Source organism: Camelus bactrianus, chromosome 7, assembly GCF_048773025.1.
Source record: "Camelus bactrianus isolate YW-2024 breed Bactrian camel chromosome 7, ASM4877302v1, whole genome shotgun sequence".
NCBI classification, from domain to species: domain Eukaryota; kingdom Metazoa; phylum Chordata; class Mammalia; order Artiodactyla; family Camelidae; genus Camelus; species Camelus bactrianus.
Window position 1 is genome coordinate 5847842 of NC_133545.1, and position 23569 is coordinate 5871410.

Here is a 23569-nt window from a genome sequence, read left to right on the forward strand (position 1 = left end):
CCGTAAACCGACCGTGACCAGGGCCTCCGGGGAGGCGTCGGGAAAGCGAGTCCCAAAAGGTGGTGATGGGGCTGCAGGCCCGGCCGCTCCGGTGGCGGTAGTGGGTGGGCCCGAGTGGCCGCGGGACCCTGGCGCATGCTCAGACCTGTTACTCGCGCCCGCGCTCCCCTTGGCACTTGACCCGTGTGCCATTATAATCGTGTGGCTATTTGCTGGCCTATTTTGTTGATTGTGGTAACCCTGAAAGTTTCTGGCACGTAGTAGGCCCTCAAATAAACGTGATGAATGAGCGAAGCATGAGCCCCACCATTCTCCAGGTCAGAAAGGACGCAGTGGGGCTTGGGGAGAGTGGCGGACTCCGGAGGAGAGGACGCTGGCTGAGCCCAAAAAGCCTCTTTCCGCGTCTAGAGGACCCCCTGTTAGGACGGCTCAAAGAAGGTGGGCATGTGGGGCTAAACCTGCTCTGTGAGACAGAAGCTAGCAGGAGCAGAGGAAGCAGGGGTCTAGCAAGGAGAAGGCGCCTGCTGCCCAGAGAGCCCTTCCCCGCATCCCCACAGTTCTCTTCCTCGCATCCCCACAGTTCTCTTCCTCGCATCCCCACAGTTCTCTTCCTCTGGAATGTTTGGAGAAGGGGTATTCCTCGGCCAGCAATCTCAGTGTTGGTCCCTGCAGCAGCTGTAGCCTGCCGTGGGTCTCTGCTGGCCTTGTTGCATCTCCCAGAACTCTGGAGGACAGCATCGATAACTTTGGCCTGGCCTCCCAGGAAAGGCCAAGGGAAACCACTACGCTGGGTCACTGCCCACTCCAGACCTGGGCAAAGCCCCCTCCTCCACACCCAAGGAATCACTGACACAGGACCCGTGTCTGCGTAGCCCACTGTCCTGAGGATCTGAAGATATCACAAGGTTTCACGTTATCGAAAAGGACCGTTTAAAGTTCAACATCTGGTCTCAGGATCCCTAAAGGCCACAGCGCCTCGTGGTAAGTCCCTTGCCTGTGCTTTGGGCCTGGTGTCCCAACTTCTTGCTCAGATTGGCTTCCTCCTCGTAGGTGTCCCATCTCCCAGCTCGTCCCCACAAGCCACCCTCAGTCTCGGGAAACCTAAACTTAAAATCTAAATCCTAAAATCCCTTAACTTAAAAAAAAAAAAGTAGTATCTCTACCAAAGAAAGACACATCTTTCTTTTAGCATGTACAGAGCCTTGGCACCGCTTTGACTCAACCTCCCCCTACTGGCCAGGCTTGTGTCCCATCTGAAGACACGGGGTCAGCAATTGCTTAGAGCAATTCGCCAACATCCCATTTGCTGAATAACCAATTTGCCAAAAATCAATTTGCTGAATTGCCAATTCTCCTAGTGACTGAGAAACTTCCTTCCTACCCCAAAGTTTGTGTTACACCTCCCGCCCAGTGCCTGCATCCACCCCTGTCTCTGTATCTGCATTGCGAAATGATTGTGGGGAACCATCCTAAATTCAGTTTAAAGTGTTTATTTGGCAGTTCAGGACAGAGGCAAAGGAAGGAATGCAGATGGAACAAAATTTTTAAAGATTCTCAATAATTCAAATTGGTTATTCAGCAAATCGATAATTCAGTGGTTTAACTTTCTTCATATTAAACTTTTAGCTCTCCAGTCATTCTACGAATTGGCTTTTGGTAAACTTAGCCAGCTGCAGTTTTTCCAAACAATTTAACTAGCTTCCTCCAAAGGTGAATGGCCTGTCTATTTCTCCTTGTGAAAATGAATGCAATTAATTTGAATATTTAAGTATTTTTGATTTTTGTTATTTCTTTTTCTATATGAGGTTATTTTAAAGTTCTTTTTAGTTTCCAAATGTATAGAAATGTATTCCAAATGTATAGTCTTTTAAAATTTTATCTTTTTGTTGTTGAGTTTTACCTTATAATAAAAGAATGGAGTATGTGATGTTGATTTTTCTTTTTTATGATTTTCTGATACATGCTTTGTGGCCGGGTATGCAATAAATGTTTCAACATGTTTCATGGTTGCTGCAAAAGAGTATGTATATTCTGATGTTGGTTGTAGGGATCTAGTTAGGGCTACTAAATCAAGCTTATTGATTGTGTTATTTATATTTTCTATATCTTATCTTTTTTTTTGCCCTTTTGATCTATCAGTTACTGAGAAAGATGTGTTAAGTCTCCATCAACATTGTGCATTTGTCAATTTCTTCCTGTATTTCTGACAAGTTTTGCTTTATATATTTTGAGCCAGTGTATACAAGTTTAGGATTGTATTTTACTGGGAAAGTGTGTATTTTATTATTAATTAACTCTGTTTATCCCTAATAGTACTTTTTAAAATTAATTTTTTTTATTGAATTGTAGTTAATTTACAATGTTGTGTTAGATTCTGGTATACAGCAAAGTGACTCAGATATATATATTCTTTTCAGATTCTTTTCCATTATAGGTTATTACAAGATTTTGAATCAAGTTCCCTGTGCTACACAGTAGGACCTTGTTTTTTATCTACTTTATATATAGTAGCATGTATCTGTAATCCCAAACTCCGAATTTATCCCTGCACACTTTGGTAACCATAAGTTTGTTTTCTGTGTCTGTGAGTCAGTTTCTGTTTTGTAAATAAGTTCATTTTTATCATTTTTTAGATTTCCTTATGTAAGTGATATCATATGATATTTGTCTTTATCTAACTTACTTCACTTAGTATGATAATCTCTAGGTCCATCCATGTTGCTGCAAATGACATTATTTCATTCTTTTTTATGGCTGAGTAATAGTCCATTGTGTGTATACATTCTTTTTTATGGCTGAGTAGTATTCCATTATATATATATATACCAAACCTTCTTTATCCATTCATCTGTCGATGGACAAGTTAGGTTGCTTCCCTGTCATGGCTATTGTAAATAGTGTTTCTTTGAATGTTGGGGTGCATGTATCTTTTTGAATTATAGTTTTCATCTTTTTTGGCTATATGCCCAGGAGAGGGATTGCTGGATCATATGGTAACTCTATTTTTAATTTTTTAGAGAAACTCCATACTGTTCTCCATAGTGACTACACCAATTTACATTCCCACCAACAGTGTAGGAGGATTCCCTTTTCTCCACACCTTCTCTAGCATTTATTATTTGTAGACTTTTTGATGATGGCCCTTCTGACTGGTGTGAGGTGATATCTCATTGTAGTTTTGATTTGCATTTCCCTAATAATTAGTGATGTGGAGCATCTTTTCATATGCCTGTTGGCCATCTGGATGTCTTCTTTGGAGAAATGTCTATTTCTCCAAACAACTATTATACTAATTTATATAATCTATGCTGTTTAGATTTACCAACATGCTCACTAATATCTTTGTTCACTATTTTTTCTCTTCTTTCTCCTTTCTTCCGAGTTCCATCTTTTTCTTTCTGAAGCACAACTTTTTAAGATTCTTACAGCAAGGATATGCTAGAAGTAAATTATTTAAGTTAAATATCTTCTTTTTCTCTCACTCCTCAATGATAGTTGAGCTGAGTAGAGAGTTCTAAGTTACTATGTTTTACACTCTTACTATTTTATTCCACTGTCTTAGAACTTTCATTGCTTCTGTTGAAAAGTCTGTTGTCAGTCTAATTATTATTATTCCTTTGCACAAGATTTGTCTTTTCTGTCTGGCTTCTTTTAAGATCATCCCTTTGTCTATGGTGTTATGAAGTTTCTCTACCTAGGTGTGATTTTATTTTTATCTTTCTTAGAACTCATGGTTCCTAAGTCTGAGGTATTTTGGTTTTGTACAAGTCTAGAAAATTTTCAGCTATACTACCTTTTAATATTGCCTCTCCTCCATTATATTTTCTCTTTGTAGAATTCATATGTGATATTTGTTGGAACTCTTTATTCTCCACCTTTTTTAGCTACTCCTTTATATTCTGCAATTTTTTTTAGACCTCTGTGCTTCATTCTTGGTAATTTTTTAATATTTATATTCTATTTCACTCCCAGATCTCTCTTCTCTGTGTGTCTAACCTGCTGTTAAATTATTAGTTTCAGTGATTGTATTTTTCGTTTTAAGTGAATCTCCATCTTGTTAAATATCATATATTCTCATACATTCAATTCCTTGTTTCTTTAATAACTTTTAACTATACTTACTTTATAGCATCTGATAATTCTGCTATCTGATCTTCTTTGTTTTGTCTGATAGTTTTCACTCATGATAGATTGACTCCTCATGTGTTTCATTATTTTGAACTGTGAGCCCATTGTAAGCCAGGTTTCATCAGTGAAATTCTGTGTGGCCTCTTGCAGGCATGCCACAAGAGTTTGTTTGCTTCTTCTGGGTTCTCCAGAATCATTGTTAGCCTGAGCACACCTTTTATGTTAACTTTCAGCTTGGGCAGTTCCTGAACCATGCAGGTAGTGTAAATTCAAAGCCCTAACAAGCGTGAGGATAGATCTGTGATCATGAATTCTCAAGGGAAATGCCTTCTCCCTCCTGAGGAGAGAAAGGCCTCTTGTCTTCCTCTGCTGGTGTTTTGCTAGCCCACCCTTTTACTGATGGTGGCTCTCTAAGAGTCTGACTTTATACGAAGAAACAGAATCCCAGGCCTAAGACCAAATTTCCTGGATTCATAAGATTAAGATTCAAGCAAATAGTTTACCAGAGGCATTCTCAAGCTCAGTTCAAATTGACCTCATAGGACTTTTAGTTCATCCCCATGCCACCTCTAAGATACCTTTACTGCTGTGAGAGCTCAGCTATACCTGTGGATGGATATTCATTGTATTTCACCTTGCATTTCTGGGTGTTCTGAGGTAGAAGGGGGTTTAGAAGACTTAGTCTAGCATATGGCTAGTAACAGAAATCCTTTCATTTTAAATCCACATCCTTCTTCTTTGGCCTCGCTTTCCTTACTGTTCACTTCACTGTTTCTTCATTTGACTCTGCTCACCACAGACAGTTCTTACTCAGCTCTGTCTTTCCTGTGTCTGGCATTGAGCAGGATTCAAATATGTCTTGAGTGAATGGATATTTTATGACAGCCACTGCTCCGATGTCTGCAAGCATTATGAGGAGAGGGCGGGGGTCAAAGAGCCCATGGCACTCTAGGGAAGATGGACTAGGGACAGTGGTGCGCTCAGTTGGCCTGCACCAGAGAGTCACTTGTTAGCATGTCTTCCCAACTCCATGATCAGTGATCTTATGTTTGTGGCTTGAAATTGGATATGATGAGATGATTTACACCATGAAATTGGAAAACACTACAAATCAGCACTGCCCCTCCCCACCAAGGGCTGGTTGTTAAACATTTACCAGCACACCACTGATTTGGGACAATGAAAACATGTAGAAACAAGCTTATGTAGAACAAGACCTGTGGTAAGTGAAATTAAAAAGTCAAGAGTTGGAGGAACTTTTCAGTCTGGGGTTGTCATGCTAAGTGACAGGGTTTTATGTTAACCTGAACTTTGCCTCGGATTTGAGAAGGCTCAGTATCCTGAGACTCGGATTTAGGGAAAGGAGCTGACTGTTGGACACCAGCTCCAGCTAGCAAAAGTGAAGGACATCAGGGGGCACCTGGATTTGAACCAGGGACCTCTTGATCTGCAGTCAAATGCTCTACCCCTGAGCTATACCCCCTGGCGTGGGTATAGGCCTTAGTACTACCTTTTACCTGTGCAGCCATGCCCAACATTCCTATAAGTTTTGCCACAAGTGTTTATTCTGGCTGAGCCTGCTGGAAGCTGCCAAGCCTGCCTCACTATAATTTTGTTTCCTTGATGCAAAACAAGGAACAGGTTTCCCTCCCTGCTCTTTCCGGGAAAGCACAGACACTGAAGTTTATAGCAGGAAGGGCCTTCAGGGTCACTAATCTGTGCCCTTTGCAATGTGCATCTGAAAAGAGAGATTCAGGATTACTGGTCTGCTCAAGCACACACAGCTCCTTACAGATAGGCTCGGGACCTGCATCCAGTCTTCCTGGCTTTGGGTTCAGGATCCTGTAGCTGACCCAATGACTCTCTCATCTTCCTCTTGTGCCTATCTTCCGTCAGTCAAAATATGTAAAGGCTGCATATCGGGAGCCTCTGAATAGATTCATGCAGGCTCGAAACCACCAAGGGGACTAGACTGTGGGCTTAGCACAGCACAGAGAGCCATGCAGCACAAGGATTACTAGGAAAAGCTAATGGGGACACCAGGATTTGACCTGGTACATGAACTGCACCCTGTGGGCCAGTCCTCAGATTTCCTGTACTTAGGAATAATCTTGGGAACTTGTCAAACATGCAGATATGATCTGGGGTTAGGAACAAGCTCCTTATGGAGTCAGGAGACCGCACTTTGAGAAACACCTGCCACAGATCTACATCGGCTTCTTTTTGCGCCACCTGCAGGAAGACTTAGGTACTGAAATACCCAAGTAGGGGCTGGGTTTAGAACTCTACCATCTGCCCCAGGATCAGCCAGAGCTGGTGGGAGGAGCCAGGATTAAAAGCAGGGACCACAGTCAGACTGCTCATCCCCTGAACTCTGCTGTAGACCCATGGTTCTTTAACTTTAGGATGCATCAAAATCACCAGGAGGGCTTGTTAAAACAGGGATGATGGCCCCCACCCTAAAAGTTTCTGATTAACAAGTGTGTGTTTACCAGTCACTGAGCGTCAGCCCCACTGAAGACCGGTGTCCCGAGTCCCTCTCCCTTTCCCCCCAGTGCCTGCCGGAAACCCCTGGGCTGGTCTTCATTGTCCTGGGTTCATTGTCCTCTTCTCAGTGTACCATTTAGGAAACTAAATCTGAAGAAGCCTCTTTCCCCTTCCCCAAGGTGGGGAAAACTTGTCCAAGCAAGTCAAGGAGGAGATCCACTTGTTCCGCCCAGAGCAGCCCAGTACAAGCTGAAGATCTCAGTTTGTCTCAGAAAAATCCAGCTCCAGGGGGTTGGGCTATTACTCCAGGGTTACAAATGAGGAAACAGAAGACAGAGGGTATCTTGGGCCTCATAAAGGAGAGTATCCAGGTTGGACCATGGAAGCACGGAGTTCCCCAGAGATGCATCCACGTCCTTGACATCGAGGTTTCCTGGAGCATCTATTCAATTTTCATTTCTTGGGTCATACTGTGTGCTGGGCACCGTGGCACACTCAGCAGAAGCTGAGATTTCAGTACTCTTTGAGGGGAATAAATAGGCACACATTGGTAAAACACATGTCTTGGAGCACTTGCTGAGCTGGAAACTGCGCTGGGTTCTGGCGATACAGGGCAAATGATATCAGCTCCGGCAGAAGTGAGCTGTTTCATTCTTTCTGATAACATTCCATACAGCAAAGTTTCTGATAGTCTCTGACTTTAGAGAAGACCGTTTCTCTCTCTCAGAGGGTTGTTTTGACATTTGACAGCTGCAGCTCTCTCTGGGAGAGAGATTGTTCACTGCTAACGGTAGCTAGCTTTGTTGCTACTCAGTGTTATCCGAGTGGATTTTTATTTTCTCTCTCCGAGCTCATTTTTACTTTCTGAGACCCTCTGTGAGGAAAAGGAGAAAATAAACAAGGTGGATGTGAAAGCCACAAGCCCTTGCATGTGAACATCTCCTAATGGGTACCTTTCCTTCTTGATACCACACTTAAGAATCCAGTAACTCAGTGCTGCTTCTTTGTGTCTAAGGAGCACAGTGGGTTGAATTTGCCCCCAAAAGATACGCTGAAGTGCTAAGCCTGGTACGTGTGAAAGTGACCTGCTATGAAATAGGGCCTCTGCAGATGTAATTGGTTCAGATGAGGCTATCCTGGATTAGGCTGGGTCCTAGTCCCATGACTCGTGTCCTTATAAAAAGAGAAGGGACAGACACACAAACTCATGTGGGAGAGGCCCACGTGAAGGCAGAGGCAGAGATTGGAGCGATGTGGCTATCAGACCAGGAACACTGAGGAGGAGCTGGACGAGACAAGGAAGGATTCTTCCTTAGACCCTTCCCGAGCAGCCTGGCTCAGCTGACGCCTTGACCTCAGACTTCTAGCTTCCAGGTCTGTGAGAGAATAGGCTTCTGTAGTTCTACGCCACCCAGCTTTGAGAACAATTTGTCCCAGCAGCCTTAGGATACTAGTATACCTTCTGTTTAGGTGCCATGGCCTCAAAAATGACTTGTGGGTAGCTGAAGCAAAAAAGGGCAGACTTAGAATCGGAACCAGCGCTATCTCAAGGAACACAGGGTAGAAATGCAGCCTCGAATTTTTCTGAGTACAGAGCAGAGAATGGACTGGAAGGGGCCAACTTATTGGTTGTTTCATCTCAGATGTACAGTGTGGGAGAGCAATGGCCACTGTCTATGTGGATTAACAAATACTTTGCTTAATTCTGGGTGAAATTCTTGATGAGCAGAGTCTGAATCAGCCCTTGGCGTATGTGTGTTCAGATGGGGAAAGTGCCTCCCTCTCTTGGTTCTGTGTGTCACTGACAAGCTCTCCTACTGGAGAAGATGCTATCCACTTGGTTACTGCTTATTTGATGAGCCATAGACTTTAGCACAGGGGTACTGTATGCAGCAAAGGAGGGCAAGGCCACACAGAAGAGCTCTCACCTGAATGCTAATCCACATGTGGCTTCATTTGGAGAAAAATAGGTTTCTTGATTACTGTAAGAGAAAAGAGTAGAAATTGTAACTGATAAAATGATGGCCAGGAAACAAACAAGCAAGCAAAAAACTTCATTGTAATAAAATGAGAGGAAAAAACCTTCACTGTAATAAAAGGAGAGGAAAAAAATGGTGGCCACTAAATATACATCATTTTAGCATCCTGGTCAAAGAAATGGGGAGTGAATACATGATCTGCATTTCCATAGATTGACGCTGACATGTACTGGCTACTAAGAGTGCTTGAATGAATTTTTGAAATGAGAAAGAACATTAAAACATGTCTTTGAAATGCTGGTAAGGACCATTTCTATGACATTGAGGCATGCGGCTCGAGTGGAATAGCTCAGGTGTACAAATATTTTTGAATGCCCAGAATGTATCACTCCAGGGCTTTAATACCATGCTTTTTTGTTGTTTGCTTAAGAAGACCTGTTTGTGGCACATTTTAATTCAGTAGCTGTGTTTATTTAATTCCCTATGCATGATGATTGTCTTCATTCACGGTAGGGACCTGAATTGATCGTGTGTTACTAGGCATATTTGAAAACCACATCCAAATGCTGCAAAAGAATTTAAGGGAATACCTCCCCAAGCCAGAGGGGACCAGAAGTCCACCCACCACTGTCTCCCACGTGGGCATACTGAGCTCCCAGATTTAAGGGTAATGCACTTGTCAGCCTCGTATCTGAGTGAGTGCTGAAGACAGCCTTCAGTGAGAAGTTTGAATAAATGCAGTATCTGCCAGGACCACCAGTATACCTGCTATGATACCTGATGACCTTTTAGTTATCATAGATTAGCAGAAATCAGGAATATGAAGTGAAATCACCAGACTTGGATATCTGACTTGTGGTTCAAGCTGGCTGTCATTAAGCCAGATAAAGATAATTTGGTGAAACACCCTGTTGAGTAACAACTGTTACTCATCTTAAAACATTATATTTTACTTTTTATTTTGATGAAGACAAATTGGTCTTTTTAACAAAAGTAGTATGTGTCTTCTGTGTTGTCTTAAGAAATCCTTCCCTTCCCTGAGAGAATAAAGATAATCTCCCCCCTTTTTTTTTTTTTTTTTTTTTTGTTAAAGCTTACAGCACCCAGGGTTCCAAGGCAGTCTCCCTTCCAAGTACTAACCAGGCTCAACCCTGCTTAGCTTCCAGGATCAGACAAGATTGGGTGCATTCAGGGTGGTACAGCCAAAGATGGTAGTCTCCTATTTTTAATTCAAATAATTTTAAAGATTTTTTTTCACATTTATGTTTTTAATTCATCTGGAATCTACCTTTCTGTGTGGTGAGGATTTTTAAGTAGCAGTTGTGTGTGTTTTTTTTTTAATATGGAAAACCTGTTATTCCCACTTGTTGAACAATTTGGTACTTTCCCCACTAATTTGTAATTCCACTTTCATCATGTGTGGGAGAACCATAATTCCAACCAGGAAACTTTTGAGAGAGAAAGGGGATGATACCCATATTTATGCTGGGACCCCAGGCATCAACTGGAAATGTCCCAAGCAAATTGGGACATATAGTCACTGTATTAGTCAGGGTTCTCCAGAGAAACAGAACCAATGGGATGCATATAGTTGCATATAGATAGAGAAAGAGATTTATTATGGGGAACTGGCTCAGTAATTATGGAGGCTGCAAGGTTCCACCATCTGCACTCTGCAAGCTGGAGGCCCAGGAAGACAGGTGGTATAGTTCCAGTCCAAACTTGGAGGCCTGACAACCAGGGTAGCCAATAGTGTAGGTTCTGGTCTGAGTCCAAAGGCCCGAGAAGCAGGAGCACTGATGTCTGAAGGCAGGAGAAAATGATGTCCCAGCTTGAGCAGGCAGCAGATTCACCCTTCCTCCACCTTTTTGTTCTGTTTGGCCCCTCATCTGTCTTATTTTTTTAATAACACACAAATAGTAAGGGAAGGAATTACATAATTTAGAAATAATGAGAAAATATACATTCTGAACAATCCTTAGTAATTCTGACCATCCTGGGTTTAATCTGAGAATATTTATGCTTTTTAAAAGCCCTGCACATTTAACAGTACAAACAGTACATTTCAGGCTATGAAGATTGGAGATACGGTTTGAGTTTTTAACTTCTGAGGGAGAAAATTGTGGGTTTTTTCCCTTCTAAAATACAGAGCTGTCCGTCAGAGCTATTTAAGATTACTTTATTTTATTTTATTTATGTCTCTAGTTTCACTTAAATATATAATTTTAAAAAATAATGTCTTCCTAATTATAAGAAAGCAATGAAAAAGGTATAAGCCCACAGGACAAAAAGCAGAGAGCTGAGTGATAACTATTTTCACATAGGAGAAAAAAAAACAGCTGACATGTAGTCTGAGAAATCATCCAACAAGAAGTTCTGTGGGGAATGAAGGGGAGGTTGGTGACCAGAGGGCGTCCCTCTGAGAGGCAGTTCTGCAGGTTCTCACTGGTTCACTGAGGATGGATGACAGTTGCAGTGTCCTGGAGGATACCTGGGTATTGCAACATAGTGAAGTGATGCAAGTTAAGAGCATGTGCTTGGCTTGGGGGTATAGCTCAGGGGTAGAGCATTTGACTGCAGATCAAGAGGTCCTTGGTTCAAATCCGGGTGCCCCCTGCTAGTTTTCTTTTCTTCCTGAATCTACACAGGTGGTCACTGTAGAATTCCTTAGTCCCCGGAGTGGGGCTCACTTCCCCCCCTACACCCCTAGTTTTTAGGTGGCTATTAAAGCTTGCCTGTTTTTCTCTGGAGGGGCTTAGCAAACAGGACATGGAAGGGGTAAGGAGAGGGGACACACAGGAAAGTTCATCTTCTGATTCAGGAAGCGGTTTATTGGAAGTTTTCCTCATCCAGAATTAGAGGCTTTGTCTTGACCCTATGAGAAATAAGTGTGTTTGGTTAGCTCTCCTATTTACTGTCAAAGCTGATGCCCTCTGCTGGGGCCTGAGGAGCTGCCAGGTGGGAAGGAGACCTGGTGGGAAAGGTGTGCACCTGCCACGGAGCAGATGCCCAGGTTTATGGAAGACCACGAGTATGAGGGTGACTCTGTGTTAGAGTTCCGCACAGCCCTGTAGGTGAAAAGGAACTTTTTAGATAATAGTGGCTCATAAATCATTTAAACATGGATCATGTGGTCTCTGATTCATAACCCAAGTTGCCTTACCTGCTGTCACTTTAAAAACATTCATATGCACCAGAAATTGACAGAAGATTGTAAACTGACTATACTGCAATAAAAAATTACAAGAACTTGAAAAAAATTAAAATAAGAAATTTAAAAATTAATAGATTATTTTTAGAGCAGTTTTAGGTTTACAGAAAAATTGAGCAGAAAGTGCCCTGTACCCCCTCACCTCAGCTGCCCCTCCCAGTTGCCCCATTATGAACATCTTGCATTAGTGTGACATTTGTTAAAGATGGTGAATGAATATTGGTACATTACTATTAACCGGAGTCCATGGTTTACATTAAGGTTCGTACAGTTTTGTGGGTTTTGACAAATGCATAATGTCATTTACCCACAATCACAATATCATACAGAGTATTTTCACTGCCTTAAAAATTCCCCCTGCTGTACTGACTCATCGCTTTCTCCCTCCCCAGCCAGCCCCTGGCAACCAGTCATCTATCTTCATAGTTTTGCCTGTAACAGAATGTCATGTAGTTGGAAATATCCAATATGTAGTCTTTTCAGACTGGTTTCCCTCCCTTTGCAATATGCATGTAATGTTCCTCCCTGTCTTTTCGTGGCTTGATAGCATATGTCTTTTTCTCACTGAGTAGTAGTCCCCTGCGTGGACCTGCCATCGTGTGACTAGAGGGCTGCCGAGGGCTGGGCAGAGGGAAAAAGAGATCTGACTCCACACCAGGGCCCCTTGTTCCCGGGCTGCGGGCCCCAAATAACAGCCTTTACACCTCGTCTCAGCTCTCTTGGTTGTGCTGCCCAAAGGATTCAGGGGCTGTGGTCTCTCTGGTGCTGCCTCCCCTGGGTTCTTCAGCCAAGCCCCTAGGAGACTGCCGGGGAGAAGGGAGGAGAGAGTGTGAGGTGGAGATGGAGGGGTGAGTGAAGGATGCCAGCGGAAGGGTGAGGTGGGCTGAGTATGGGGAGGATGAAGCAGAATAGGGGAAGTTGGGGGAGGGGGGAAGGAAGGCAAGAAGAATGGGGCAGGGGCGAGGTTCCAGCCCTAAAAGCCATGGTTCTCAAACCTGGTGCCTCCCTACCCAAAGCCTACCGTTCTGATTGTGGCTTGAGTAGGAACGGGCCTGTTAGACAAGGGAGGGTCCTCTGGGGGATGAAAAGGTGAACTCCTGGCCAGAGAACGGCCTCCAGTCAGTTTGTGGTGGGTTTGCCAGTTTCAGAGGCCGACAAGGAATAAGTAAAATTTGTAACTACAGATTGCTTGGGTGTGGCAGCACAGGTAAAGTAAGGTAAGGAGGAGCCATCAATAGGCAAGGGGGTATAGCTCAGGGGTAGAGCATTTGACTGCAGATCAAGAGGTCCCTGGTTCAAATCCGGGTGCCCCCTAAGAGTAACTTTTTTTCTATTACCAAAAACAGATAAATGGCTTCCCCGAGAGCACATTCTGCTTAATATCAGTGCCTTCTTTCATCACCACCCCCACCACTTTTACCCAGACTGTGTTGTTTTTTAAGGTGTCTTCTCTCCTCTGTCACCTTGAAGTGCAGTAGATTGACCTATTGGCTATAATTCACATCTCTCTGTTTCTATGCCTTTGTGACTTTGCTCTTTCTCCCCTATAGGCCAGTATCTGGGCTCAGCTGTATCAGTCTAGGCCAATCAGGAGACAGAATCTACACGGTAATTTAAACAGGAGACGTTTAATATAAAGAATTATTGTGCTATGAAAGGAGAGTAACTATGAAGGTGCAAAGAAAACTCTAAAGGTACCCCTGGGGTGAGGGGCCCAAGCAAGGACAAATTTGGAAAGGGGACACTTCCCATAGCTAGGATTCAGTCCTCATCCGGGGAGGTTGGGATTGCAGACTACCCATCAGGTTGCCTCAACCAGACCTGTTCACGGTTGCCAGGCAACCAGGAAGCAACGTCGGGGGACACAAGTAAGCTATGTGGAAGTGTGACGCCTGGGGTGTGCACTGTTCACAAGTAGACCTGGGAACCAGACTTCTGGGCAGAAACAAGTCGAAGCTGGCAGGCGGGTGCATAGAGGGAGCTGGGGGTGGGGGAGTGGTCACCTGCCCAGCCAGGGCTGCGAGGTCACCAAGGGATTTCATTCTCCGGACATGTGCCTGGGGCAGAGCACTACCAAGTGTCCTTCCACACCTGCACCACCGCGCACCCTGCAGCAGGAAGGCGGAGGGGCAAGCAAACACCTGCTGCAGGAACTAGGGATAGAAGACCCCTTTCTCCCGCAACATCCCTCCTGCGCCCTCTACCGACAGCTGTTAACATTGTGCTCACTTAAAGGAGAAATGCTTAAAGAATCCAGTCCGTTTTCCCACAGCAGGTATGGAAGGGTGAATTTGGAGCTGAGAGTCAATACATGGGTAACTGGCACACCATGTGACTTGTTTTGGCCAACACGATGTTGACAGGTATGATGCAAGCAGGGCCTTGAAGATTTACTTGCAAGGTTGGGTTTGCCTCTGGAACTTCCACCGTTACCACGAAATATGCTTAACCCTGTAAGCTCCTCTCCTTCAGCCTGGGCTCCAGCATGAACACACAAAGCCCAACCCTGAGCCCAACTCACTGAGAGGCGCCAAGGCCAGCTAGATGGGCAGTTTGAAGTCCACCCACCCTGCCAAGCCCAACCTAGATCAGCTGATTCACATTCAACCTGCAAACCCATAGGTGTGACAGACAGTAACTGCCCATTGTTCTGTGTTACTGGTTTGAGGGGTGGCTTGTTATGCAGCGTTATTATGAACAAGACTGCGACATACTGAAATTGGTATCTAGAAGAAGGGTCCTGCTGTAACGAAAGTCTACCATACGTGACATGGCTTCATGATGAAGCAGTGGGTGGCAAGGAAGCTGTTACAATCAGTCTGGAAAAATGGTGAGAAAATTAGCATTGAGGGCAGGGAAAATGGAGATTTGTGATCACCTGAAAGGCAGAAAATACTTGAACCAATAGAATTGGAGGTAGGATCTTTCCAGGCAAAATGTTGAATGCCTAAGCTATTTGTTACAGGCTGTTTTGGATAAGAAACTAAAAAGAAAAAAAAAAGATTTGAGTTCAGAAGAGAACTTGTAATCAGAATTATTACATCACTTTAGAAAAAAGACTAAATGTAGAGCCTTCCAGTAAAACATAGCCTCAGGGAACAGTTCAAATCAAGGGTGTGGCTTTAATGCCTTTAATTAAGAGCACTGAAAGAATTAAGGTGATGTCAAGAATATCCTCTCAGTTGTACAAAAGTGTTCCTAGAAAGATTAAGGATGTGGTCTCACAGAAATGCCCAAATATTGATAATGGAGGTGGAGGGAGGGCATAGGTTAAAAAAAAAATTGTGATCATGGCTTTTGACACAAGGAATGAAATACATAGGAAACCCACAAATTTCTTAAGAGAGCTGTACTAACAAAAGCATTCACAGCCTGAACTAAAAAAGACTGAAACTGGGAAGTCAAAAGATCTCTGGACCTCCAACATTCTATGGGTGGGAAGCAAGCTGAGAAGAATGCTCAGCCACCAAAAGGGGCATATTTTCCAATGAGCTTTTCAGAATTTGCAAAGGAAAATGATGAAAAAGGAAGACTTCTCAGGGGGTGGAGCCAAGAGTCATGTAGAGCCATGGACTGGGAGCCACTCCCAGGTAGCAGAACCAGGGTCTAAGCAAGGAACATTTCATATTCCTGGAATGCTTATTGTGTGCCACTGAGTTTTCAGTGTTTTGTTATGCAACATTATTGCAAAAAGGCTAGCAAAGACTTAAACTGGTATCTAGAAGGAGGCTGTGGCTGTACCCAAAGTAGAAGGGAGTGTGACAGTTTCTTTTGCATACCCAGTTGTTGTGACTATCTATATGTGCTGCCCATTTTGTCCAGTCTTTGAATGCAAATGTTTATTGCAGTCAGTCTGTTCCTGTACTATCACTGGTTTCTGGATGTGTGCATGGTGGATAACTTGTCTCTTAAGCTCATACATTTCTGGATCAAGAGAAGCCTCTCCTGGACCTAATGTAGATCAGAAGATCCTGGACTTTGTCTGATTGGATGAGGCTTTGGGGGCTTGGGATAAAGCTGAGTGTATTTTGCTTGTGGGAGAGACGTAAATAATTGCAACCAAGAGAGCAGGCCATGGTAGATTAAACTCTTAGCCCCCGTTCTTCACTCATTCTTTCCGTGCCCTTTGCCTCAAGTCTTCTCAGATCCTCCCTTTAGAAGTGGTATATATTTCCTTGCCCTTGATTTAGGGCTTGGTCCTATGACTTTCTTTGCCTGATGGGATCTAGCACATGTAATACACGCAGAGGCTTGAAACCTGCTTGTATTGTTGGGCTTGTCTTTTTGTTTTTCTGCTATTGCCGTGAGAAGAGCTGCCCCTGCTAGATGCTGCTTCTCCAGCGCAGACTCCAGAACAAATAGACAAGGAGCAGACCTAAGCCCAGTTCACAGAGAGAAACCAGGCACAAATGGACCCCCAGCTTGAAGCAGGGCCACCAGGTAAAGCCCAGCCTCCATCCATTGTTTGGCATCCATGCTGCTGCCCTATGAATATGAAAATAAATGCTTATTGTTGCATGATTTAGAATTTGAGGATGATTTGTTTTGAAGCATTACTGTGGAAATAGCTGACTAATACAGCTGTGATTCTTACACGTCTTCACTGCTTCCCCCCTGCACTGCTCACCAGCCTCTGAGGGAAGAGTAAGAGACTTCAGTTTTTGAAGGAATTCAGTTTGTGACTACAAAGTAGAAGAGTGCCTGTTAGACAGTGACGGGTCTCTGGGGAATGGAAAGATGAAATCATAGCCAGAAGAGTGGTCTCTGGTCAGTTTGTGGGGGGTATGTCAGTTTCCACAGGCTGGCTGAGAATGAACAAGAGATTACAGTGCACTATGGAATCCTTGGATGTGGCAACACAGGTGAAATACGCTAAGGAGGAGCTCTGTTCCAGCAAGGGGGTATAGCTCAGGGGTAGAGCATTTGACTGCAGATCAAGAGGTCCCCGGTTCAAATCCGGGTGCCCCCTGCTGGTAGCTTGCTTTATTGCCAGATACAGATTAAAAAAAAGACTCCCCCTTTTCAGCATCTTTTTTACTGTAAGTCACCGTCATCACCACTTTTCCATAGTCTGTATCAGCTTTCTTAGGTCACTTCTGTTATGTGGCACATGTCATGGTTCTGTCTTTAATGATCTGTGTGTGTTTCGGTTCTTAATGAGTTCCTCCTCTTTAAAGCTGACATTATGGAGGACACACTGAATCAGAGGTTATCCAGCTTGACTGCACCAGAATTACTTACAGACATTATTAAAAATACAAATTAGCAGCAGGGAGGGACACATGGTAGATAGGGGATTAAGAGGTACAAACTATTAGGTATAAAATAAGCCACAAGGATATATTGTACAACACAAGGAATATAGCCAATATTTTATAATAACATAAATAGAGCATAATCTTTAAAAATTGTGACTCAGTATATTGTACACCTGTAACTTATATAATATTGTACAACAACTATACTAAAATAAAAATTTTAAATTAAAAAAACCGCAGATTAGCCTAAGAAATTCTGATTTAGTAGGACTGATTAAGGGCCTAGGGAAACTTTATTTTGGGGAAGCACACTTCCCTGCTAACCTTGATCCTAAAATCCAATGATTCTGAGGGACTGGAAAATTATTTTGGAACTTACAACACTGTATAGTTCTAAACAATATGTGGTGGTAAACATCAATTATTTCCAAGCAAATGCCTTCAGCCCAGGAGAGGCAAACTCATCTCAGCAGGACTATTGGCATGCCATGAGCTCCTTCATCCTATTTTGAAGAAAATTCCACGAGTGTAGTTTTAAGAGTTATGTTTTGGTAGAAACAGGAGATAAACAAGGAGGAAGACCTGATGATAAAACTGAATTCTTTAATTTGAACTCTCTCTTTTAATTTCAGGAAAGGAATAGGAGTGTTTCTAAGTGGTCACAGACGGCCAGTGTGAGAACGAGCCCAACAATGGACCGCCAAGGGCTGGTTATTAGCTTAGCTTTCTCCTGGGAAGAAATTTGATTCTATACTATAATTTTGGATGAATAAGCATCAGAATATTAGCATTTGTTAAACTGATGGCATTAGAGGAAATTTCTTTTTCTTCATGCTTACTTGTTTCCTAATTTAAAACACACTATATTCTTAAATTCTATAAGGCACATTAGAGAGATTCAAGGAATTATATTTTCTATATTGGAAGTGTATTTCCTATCTAATCAGAATAATTAAATAGATTATTGCCCCAAGAGGAAAACACCTTGTCTTTGCCCTGATCATCTTTGTAAATCACAATGAATTTGGGGCTCCAGTCTCCCTGACATCATTCCTACAGTTCTTTGCCTCCATATGCTATGCCTCTTTGGATGATTGTTCTTTCTCTGAATCCTTGGGATCTATGTGGTCTTTGGCCTCACAGTGGCAACTTCCAGGGGAGGAAGGGATCCCTTGAAGGGATTCCACAGCAGAAGAGATCCCTGGTCCCAGTTCAGAAGATACTGGAGGCCTGACTTTGGGTGCTCAAATAGCCAGTCTTTGTGCCTGGTCCCAGATTGTCCAGCTGTGCTGGGCTGATGGTTTGGGACCAGCATGGCTCTGTGACCTCTCCAGCAAGGTGTCTCCCTTTTAAAGCCAGTAGAATGAGAATGGGAGAAGAGAATAAGAAATGCAAGACAAAGCCGAAGGACACCAATGTGCAGAGGATGAGAGTGAGATTAAGAGCGAGTACAGGGAGTGGGTTAGTAAAGACAAAACTCAGTAGGAGGGAAGGAGAGAGGGACAATTTCAGCTCTAAATAATGACCCTCCTGATTGGTGCCTCACACAGGTATTGAGAAGGAGGCTGTAGGGCTCTGGGCTGGGGAGGTTTCTAGAAGTCACTTGATAGGTCTTTGGAGAAGGACACAGCAAGTTCAAAGCCAGATAGAGGTCTGCCTAAATGAGGTCAGTCAGTCAGGTCCCAGTAGGTCACTAGAAATGAGGAGAAATGACAGTGCACATTGGATCTCCGGGTGGGATAACACAGATGAACGGTGTTAAGAAATCAGAAAAGTCTAAAGAGATAAGGGAATACAGTCCAAGGCAGTGCACCTGACTGTACGTCCAGTCCTCCCTGGCTCAAGTCTGTGTTACCTGGAGGCCCGCCCTCTTGTTCTGACCACATGTTTGTATTCACTCTGCCCTTTGTGCTCCAGGGACCGTAAATCTCTCTCATTGTCACTTCATCATTTTTCTGTGGATTGCATCCTCTCTTCAGGTTACTTTTTCCGTCTGACACATGGAGGGATGCAGCAAATGGAGATTAAGAGGGAAGAAGAGGAGACATTAAGGAGGTGGTTCATCTCCTGCCCAGGATTTAGTGCAAAGACGCTCTTAATCATATGCATGGATTCTAGTTGTGACTTGGTTATTAATCCGATGTGTTTTGGGAGGTGCATAATTTAAATTACTACTGTCATTTTTTTCAGATCTAGACCATGAAGGGTACAGATTAAATCAAAACTAAAGCTCCAAAACCACCTGTGAGTCAGAATCATCAGGAACATGTCAGAAGCACACATTGCCCCAGGTTCCCGGAGAGTATGGTTTAGAGAGTCTCAGGTTTACTTTTGCCCAACCCTACCCTTCCCACCCCAGCCTCAAAGATTCCTTGAGTAGCCATTGATTTGAGTCCTGCTCTTCTAAGTGAGTCTGAGGGATGTTCTAGCTGTGAACTTCAATGACTTCAATATCAGTGCCTTTAGCCAGGGGCTGAGGGAAGGAGGGATGCTGGTTATAAGCAGAGGTGGGGGCACAGGAGGTGGTCATAGTTGGAAGAGCATCCGTTTACAGGGGTGTAGGATGGAGAACACTAGCAAGGACACATCTCAGAACATGACACTCAGGGTGTGGCTCTGCAGGCTTAGAGTGCTTATTAACTAGAACTGAACAGGTGGGGGTATAGCTCAGGGGTAGAGCATTTGACTGCAGATCAAGAGGTCCCTGGTTCAAATCCGGGTGCCCCCTACCCACACTTGCTTTTGCTCACCAAACACCAAGTTCTGCTTCCCACTTTTTTCACCACATTGATTCAGCCTGCAAAGAGAAGAGGCAGGACAGGGCTTCACCAGGAAGCCTCCCCGGACACCTGCACCTCTAGATAAACCCAACTTCTTTATGGCTGAGTCAGTTCTCATAGGTCCTGTAGTGAGCATTTATTCTTTTTTTCTTTTTTGCCCAGAGTGTGAACCCTCTTAACTCCAGTTTGGGAGTTCACAATTGTCTCAGTCTTGAAAGAAGACAGGGGCCTATCTCTAGCTGAGGAAGACAAAAATGTCAAGTAAGTATGTACGTGTGCTGTCTCTCTCTCTCCATATATATATGTAATGTGGGTGTATGAGAGCATAAATATGTGTGTATATATATATATATGGAGGGAGCTGGCAAGGCAAGGGTTAATTTTGCAGGCCGGCAGACTGGAGACCCAGGAAAGAACTGATGTTGCAGTCTGAGTCCAAAGGCCACCTGGAGGCAGAATTTCCTATTTCTCAGGGGACCTCAGTCTTTTTCTCCTAAGACCTTCAACTGATTGGATGGGGCCCACCCACATTGTAGAGGGTAATCTGCTTTACACAAAGTCGTCTACGGATGTAAATGTTAATCATATCTAAGAAAGAATCTTCACAGCAGCATCTTGATTAGTGTTTGACCAAACATCTGGGCACCAGAGCCTAAACAAGTTGACCCATAAAATTAACCAGCACAGTTGGGAATGCCTTATGCTTGGCCAACTATCTGCCCATACATAAGACTGTGAATGCAGAATAAATCACACCTAGAGGTAGGAGAATTTGGAATTCATTCTGGGGGTGGCAGAGGTGTCTGGCAGTGACAGTGGGACCAGTGGCTGCAGCCAGTGTCCATTGTGGTGGCAGCAAGGGCACCCTCACCCAGACCTGCTGAAATCCTGCCCACTCTATGAGCATTTTATAAGGGAAGTTCTTCGGGCCTCCCTTCAGTGTTATGAGCTCCTACCCATCCTGGCAACGACTGCCTTCTGAGTTTCCATTTAGTGCGGGATCTTCTTTAATCAAAGTGCCCTGACTGGTACTAGGAATGACTAATAGGCAAAAGAGCTTCAGAGAAAAGATAGAATGTGGTTTGGTTCTGGCCTCATTGGATATGAAGATAATGAAAATCAGGTCATTTGGGGGGTGCTAATCTAGGAGCCCATATGATCCAGTAGAAGAAGTTGAGTGAATATTTGCCTGCTGTCCCCAAGTGATCAAGCTGTGTTCCCATGGAATATGGAAGAGGCTTCAGGGCGGGATGGCTGATCCCAGCAGTTTAAGGAAAGCAAATCATAAACTCAAGTGTCACTCTGTGTGGGCTGAAACCCAGCACTTGCTCTGACTGCACTGGGATCATCTCTTGTCTCCTATCACAGAACCTGAAATAGCTGAAAACAACAGTTAAGGCTGATCCAGTGAAATCTACAATTTTCAGAGGTCTCCTTGATGAAAATAGGTCGGTGGCTAAGAAAGAGTGGGGCGTCAGGAATAGTAATGTGAGTGTATGAGAGCATTTGGAAAACTCAAATTATACCAAATCACCTACTCTGCTGGATCTCCCTTGCCCGTGGAGCCAGCCCCTTCTCCCTGTCTGAAAGTTGAATAGCCCAGATTAGGTTATTTCATTGCAGGAGGCGATCAGTTACCCCATCCTTCACTGTCTCTTGATCTCCAGCTACAGAAAGAGCTCAGCTGACTCTGGGTACCAGTTGTTGGGACATGGACTCGCGCATGAAAATAATTTCAAACTGGCTAATTTATATCAGCAAGGATCTAGAGAACACATGTTGATATGGATTCTTGGAGGATTTTGTAAATTAGGAAGAGTATAATTTTAAGTAAGCCTGAGTTTATTTTTATGAGTGTATACCCAATCAACATTCTACTTAAAATATCCTAGCTGGAGCAGCTGGGATGAACTTGTTTACTCAGTTGTTGGCTTGAACCAGGATTCACAGGAGGCTGATTCTAAATGCGTTTGGAGCATAGAGATCCCTTAGTGTAATCTAGAAAGACGTCATAGACCTCAGAGGTTAGGAATGCCGGAGTGGATTTATCACATGTGACTTGCCCCTTCAAACAACAGTGATTCCCTTCACCGAAGTCTTGGAAATTCTTGGGCACGTGGAGCGTCTATGTCTTTGAAAAGCATTTTGGTTGTCTAAAGACAGGAATGCTGCCTGGAGACATTACACTGGAAAGGAATTCTCTGATTTCAGTGGGGACAGGAGGATCCTAGGTGTCAGAGTTCAAGAAATGTGATTCTTTACCTCCAGATGCAAGTTTGGGGTCACTCTATGTGAAGAATCTGTACCAGCCAGAGATGGAGGAGGGAAGGTACTAGGAAGGGCAGAAGAAGCTGCTGGGCATTCAAATCAGGGGCCAGTAGAAAAGGGAGCTTATGGGCAGGAGAGGGTGAGTCAGCCAAGATCTGGGGCCAAACAGGGATAAACAGAAATGACCAAGTTCCTGGGGGAGCCTTCCCAGGGAGAACACAGTCATGAAATGGTGTCAGTAAGGAAAGGGCTTGAAGTGGGCTTCTGGCTCAGGGGAAGAGCATCTGACTGCAGGTCAAGAGGTGTGTGGTTCAGGTTTTCAGGCCCCTGCAAGCTGATCTCATTTAGTACTAGACATGGGGTGGAAACCTTGCAGGTCGTCTCTTGGGAGGGCCTATCTCACCCCACCCAGTGAAGGCTCAGCTATGGGATTGAGACACAGATGAAGGAGGTGGCCAGGTCATGCTTTGCCCCAGGGCTGGGGAAGCGGGAAGAGCCCAAGACCAGCCATGTGGATCTGGCCCCAGCCCTATTATTAATCAGGTGTGTATGCTTGGGCACGCCTCTTAATTACAGCTTCCCTTCAAGCCTGTAACACGGGGCACAAAACTAAGCTGGGGGCTCCCAAACATCACTTTCCTTTGAGATCATCTCAGGAACTTGTTCAAAATAGAGGCCTTTGGTCTCACTCCCAACACATCTGATTCAGGAGGTCTGACTTGGAGAGTTGAACTTCAACTCTATGAAAGCTCGACCTTGCTCTTGCCACCTCACATACTTGTGTGCGATGGGCAGCCAGTCGGAGGTTTGTGGCCTCAGTTCAGTCCAGAGGCCTTCCACTGACACAGCCGTGGCTCTTATACTGTTGTCTTTGGCCCTGGGTGGCTGGGCATGGCAGCAGATTGTGCAAAAGGGGATGGCGAGCAGGGATGCCCTCTGTGTGCAATAGAGCAGGTCTTGTGGACTGCCTAGACATAAGAGGGTGGTGAGTTCTGAAAGAGTTCTGAGGCCAGAGGTCTTCATTAGATCAATGAGATGAGCTTTTAAGGGCAGATGCTTCTTACCTGTTCTTATTTTTACATTTTGATTTTGGAATGTGATTCCAGCTCTCTTCCCTCACCAGAGCCCATGATTCTGTACAGAGGAGAGAGAGAAAAGAGGCACAGAGGGTCAGGCCAGTCTTTCCTCCATCCTCTCCCCTCCCTCACTCCTTGGCATTAATCCCACAGAGGCAAGTGAAATGCAGTTCTTCCCCAGGCCTTGGTCTCGGTCTGTGAGTCTGGAGTAGACCCAGTGGGAGCTCTAGGACCTGGGGACACAGAATCTAAGCCCAGGGCCTCCGACCCGCAGCCCAGCACTCAGGGCTCAGAAAGCTAAGCAGCTGCCCCGGGGCAAGGGTGCAGGAGCACTGTCGGCGCAGCTCTGTGTAATAGCCCAAATGCGTGGAGCTGACAGCAG

At 44.3% G+C, this 23569-nt stretch overlaps 5 non-coding genes across 5 annotated transcripts; 4 read left to right on the top strand and 1 right to left on the bottom strand.

Moving 5' to 3' along the window:
* Positions 1 to 5539: 5539 nt before the first annotated feature.
* TRNAC-GCA (transfer RNA cysteine (anticodon GCA)) lies at positions 5540 to 5611 on the bottom strand. The gene has a single exon. It is a non-coding gene; the product is annotated as a tRNA-Cys (tRNA).
* A 5527-nt stretch (positions 5612 to 11138) lies between these two features.
* TRNAC-GCA (transfer RNA cysteine (anticodon GCA)) lies at positions 11139 to 11210 on the top strand. The gene has a single exon. It is a non-coding gene; the product is annotated as a tRNA-Cys (tRNA).
* A 1837-nt stretch (positions 11211 to 13047) lies between these two features.
* TRNAC-GCA (transfer RNA cysteine (anticodon GCA)) lies at positions 13048 to 13119 on the top strand. The gene has a single exon. It is a non-coding gene; the product is annotated as a tRNA-Cys (tRNA).
* A 3583-nt stretch (positions 13120 to 16702) lies between these two features.
* Positions 16703 to 16774, top strand: TRNAC-GCA (transfer RNA cysteine (anticodon GCA)). Its single transcript has one exon. It is a non-coding gene; the product is annotated as a tRNA-Cys (tRNA).
* Positions 16775 to 19719: 2945 nt separating this feature from the next.
* Positions 19720 to 19791, top strand: TRNAC-GCA (transfer RNA cysteine (anticodon GCA)). The gene has a single exon. It is a non-coding gene; the product is annotated as a tRNA-Cys (tRNA).
* Positions 19792 to 23569: the final 3778 nt, after the last annotated feature.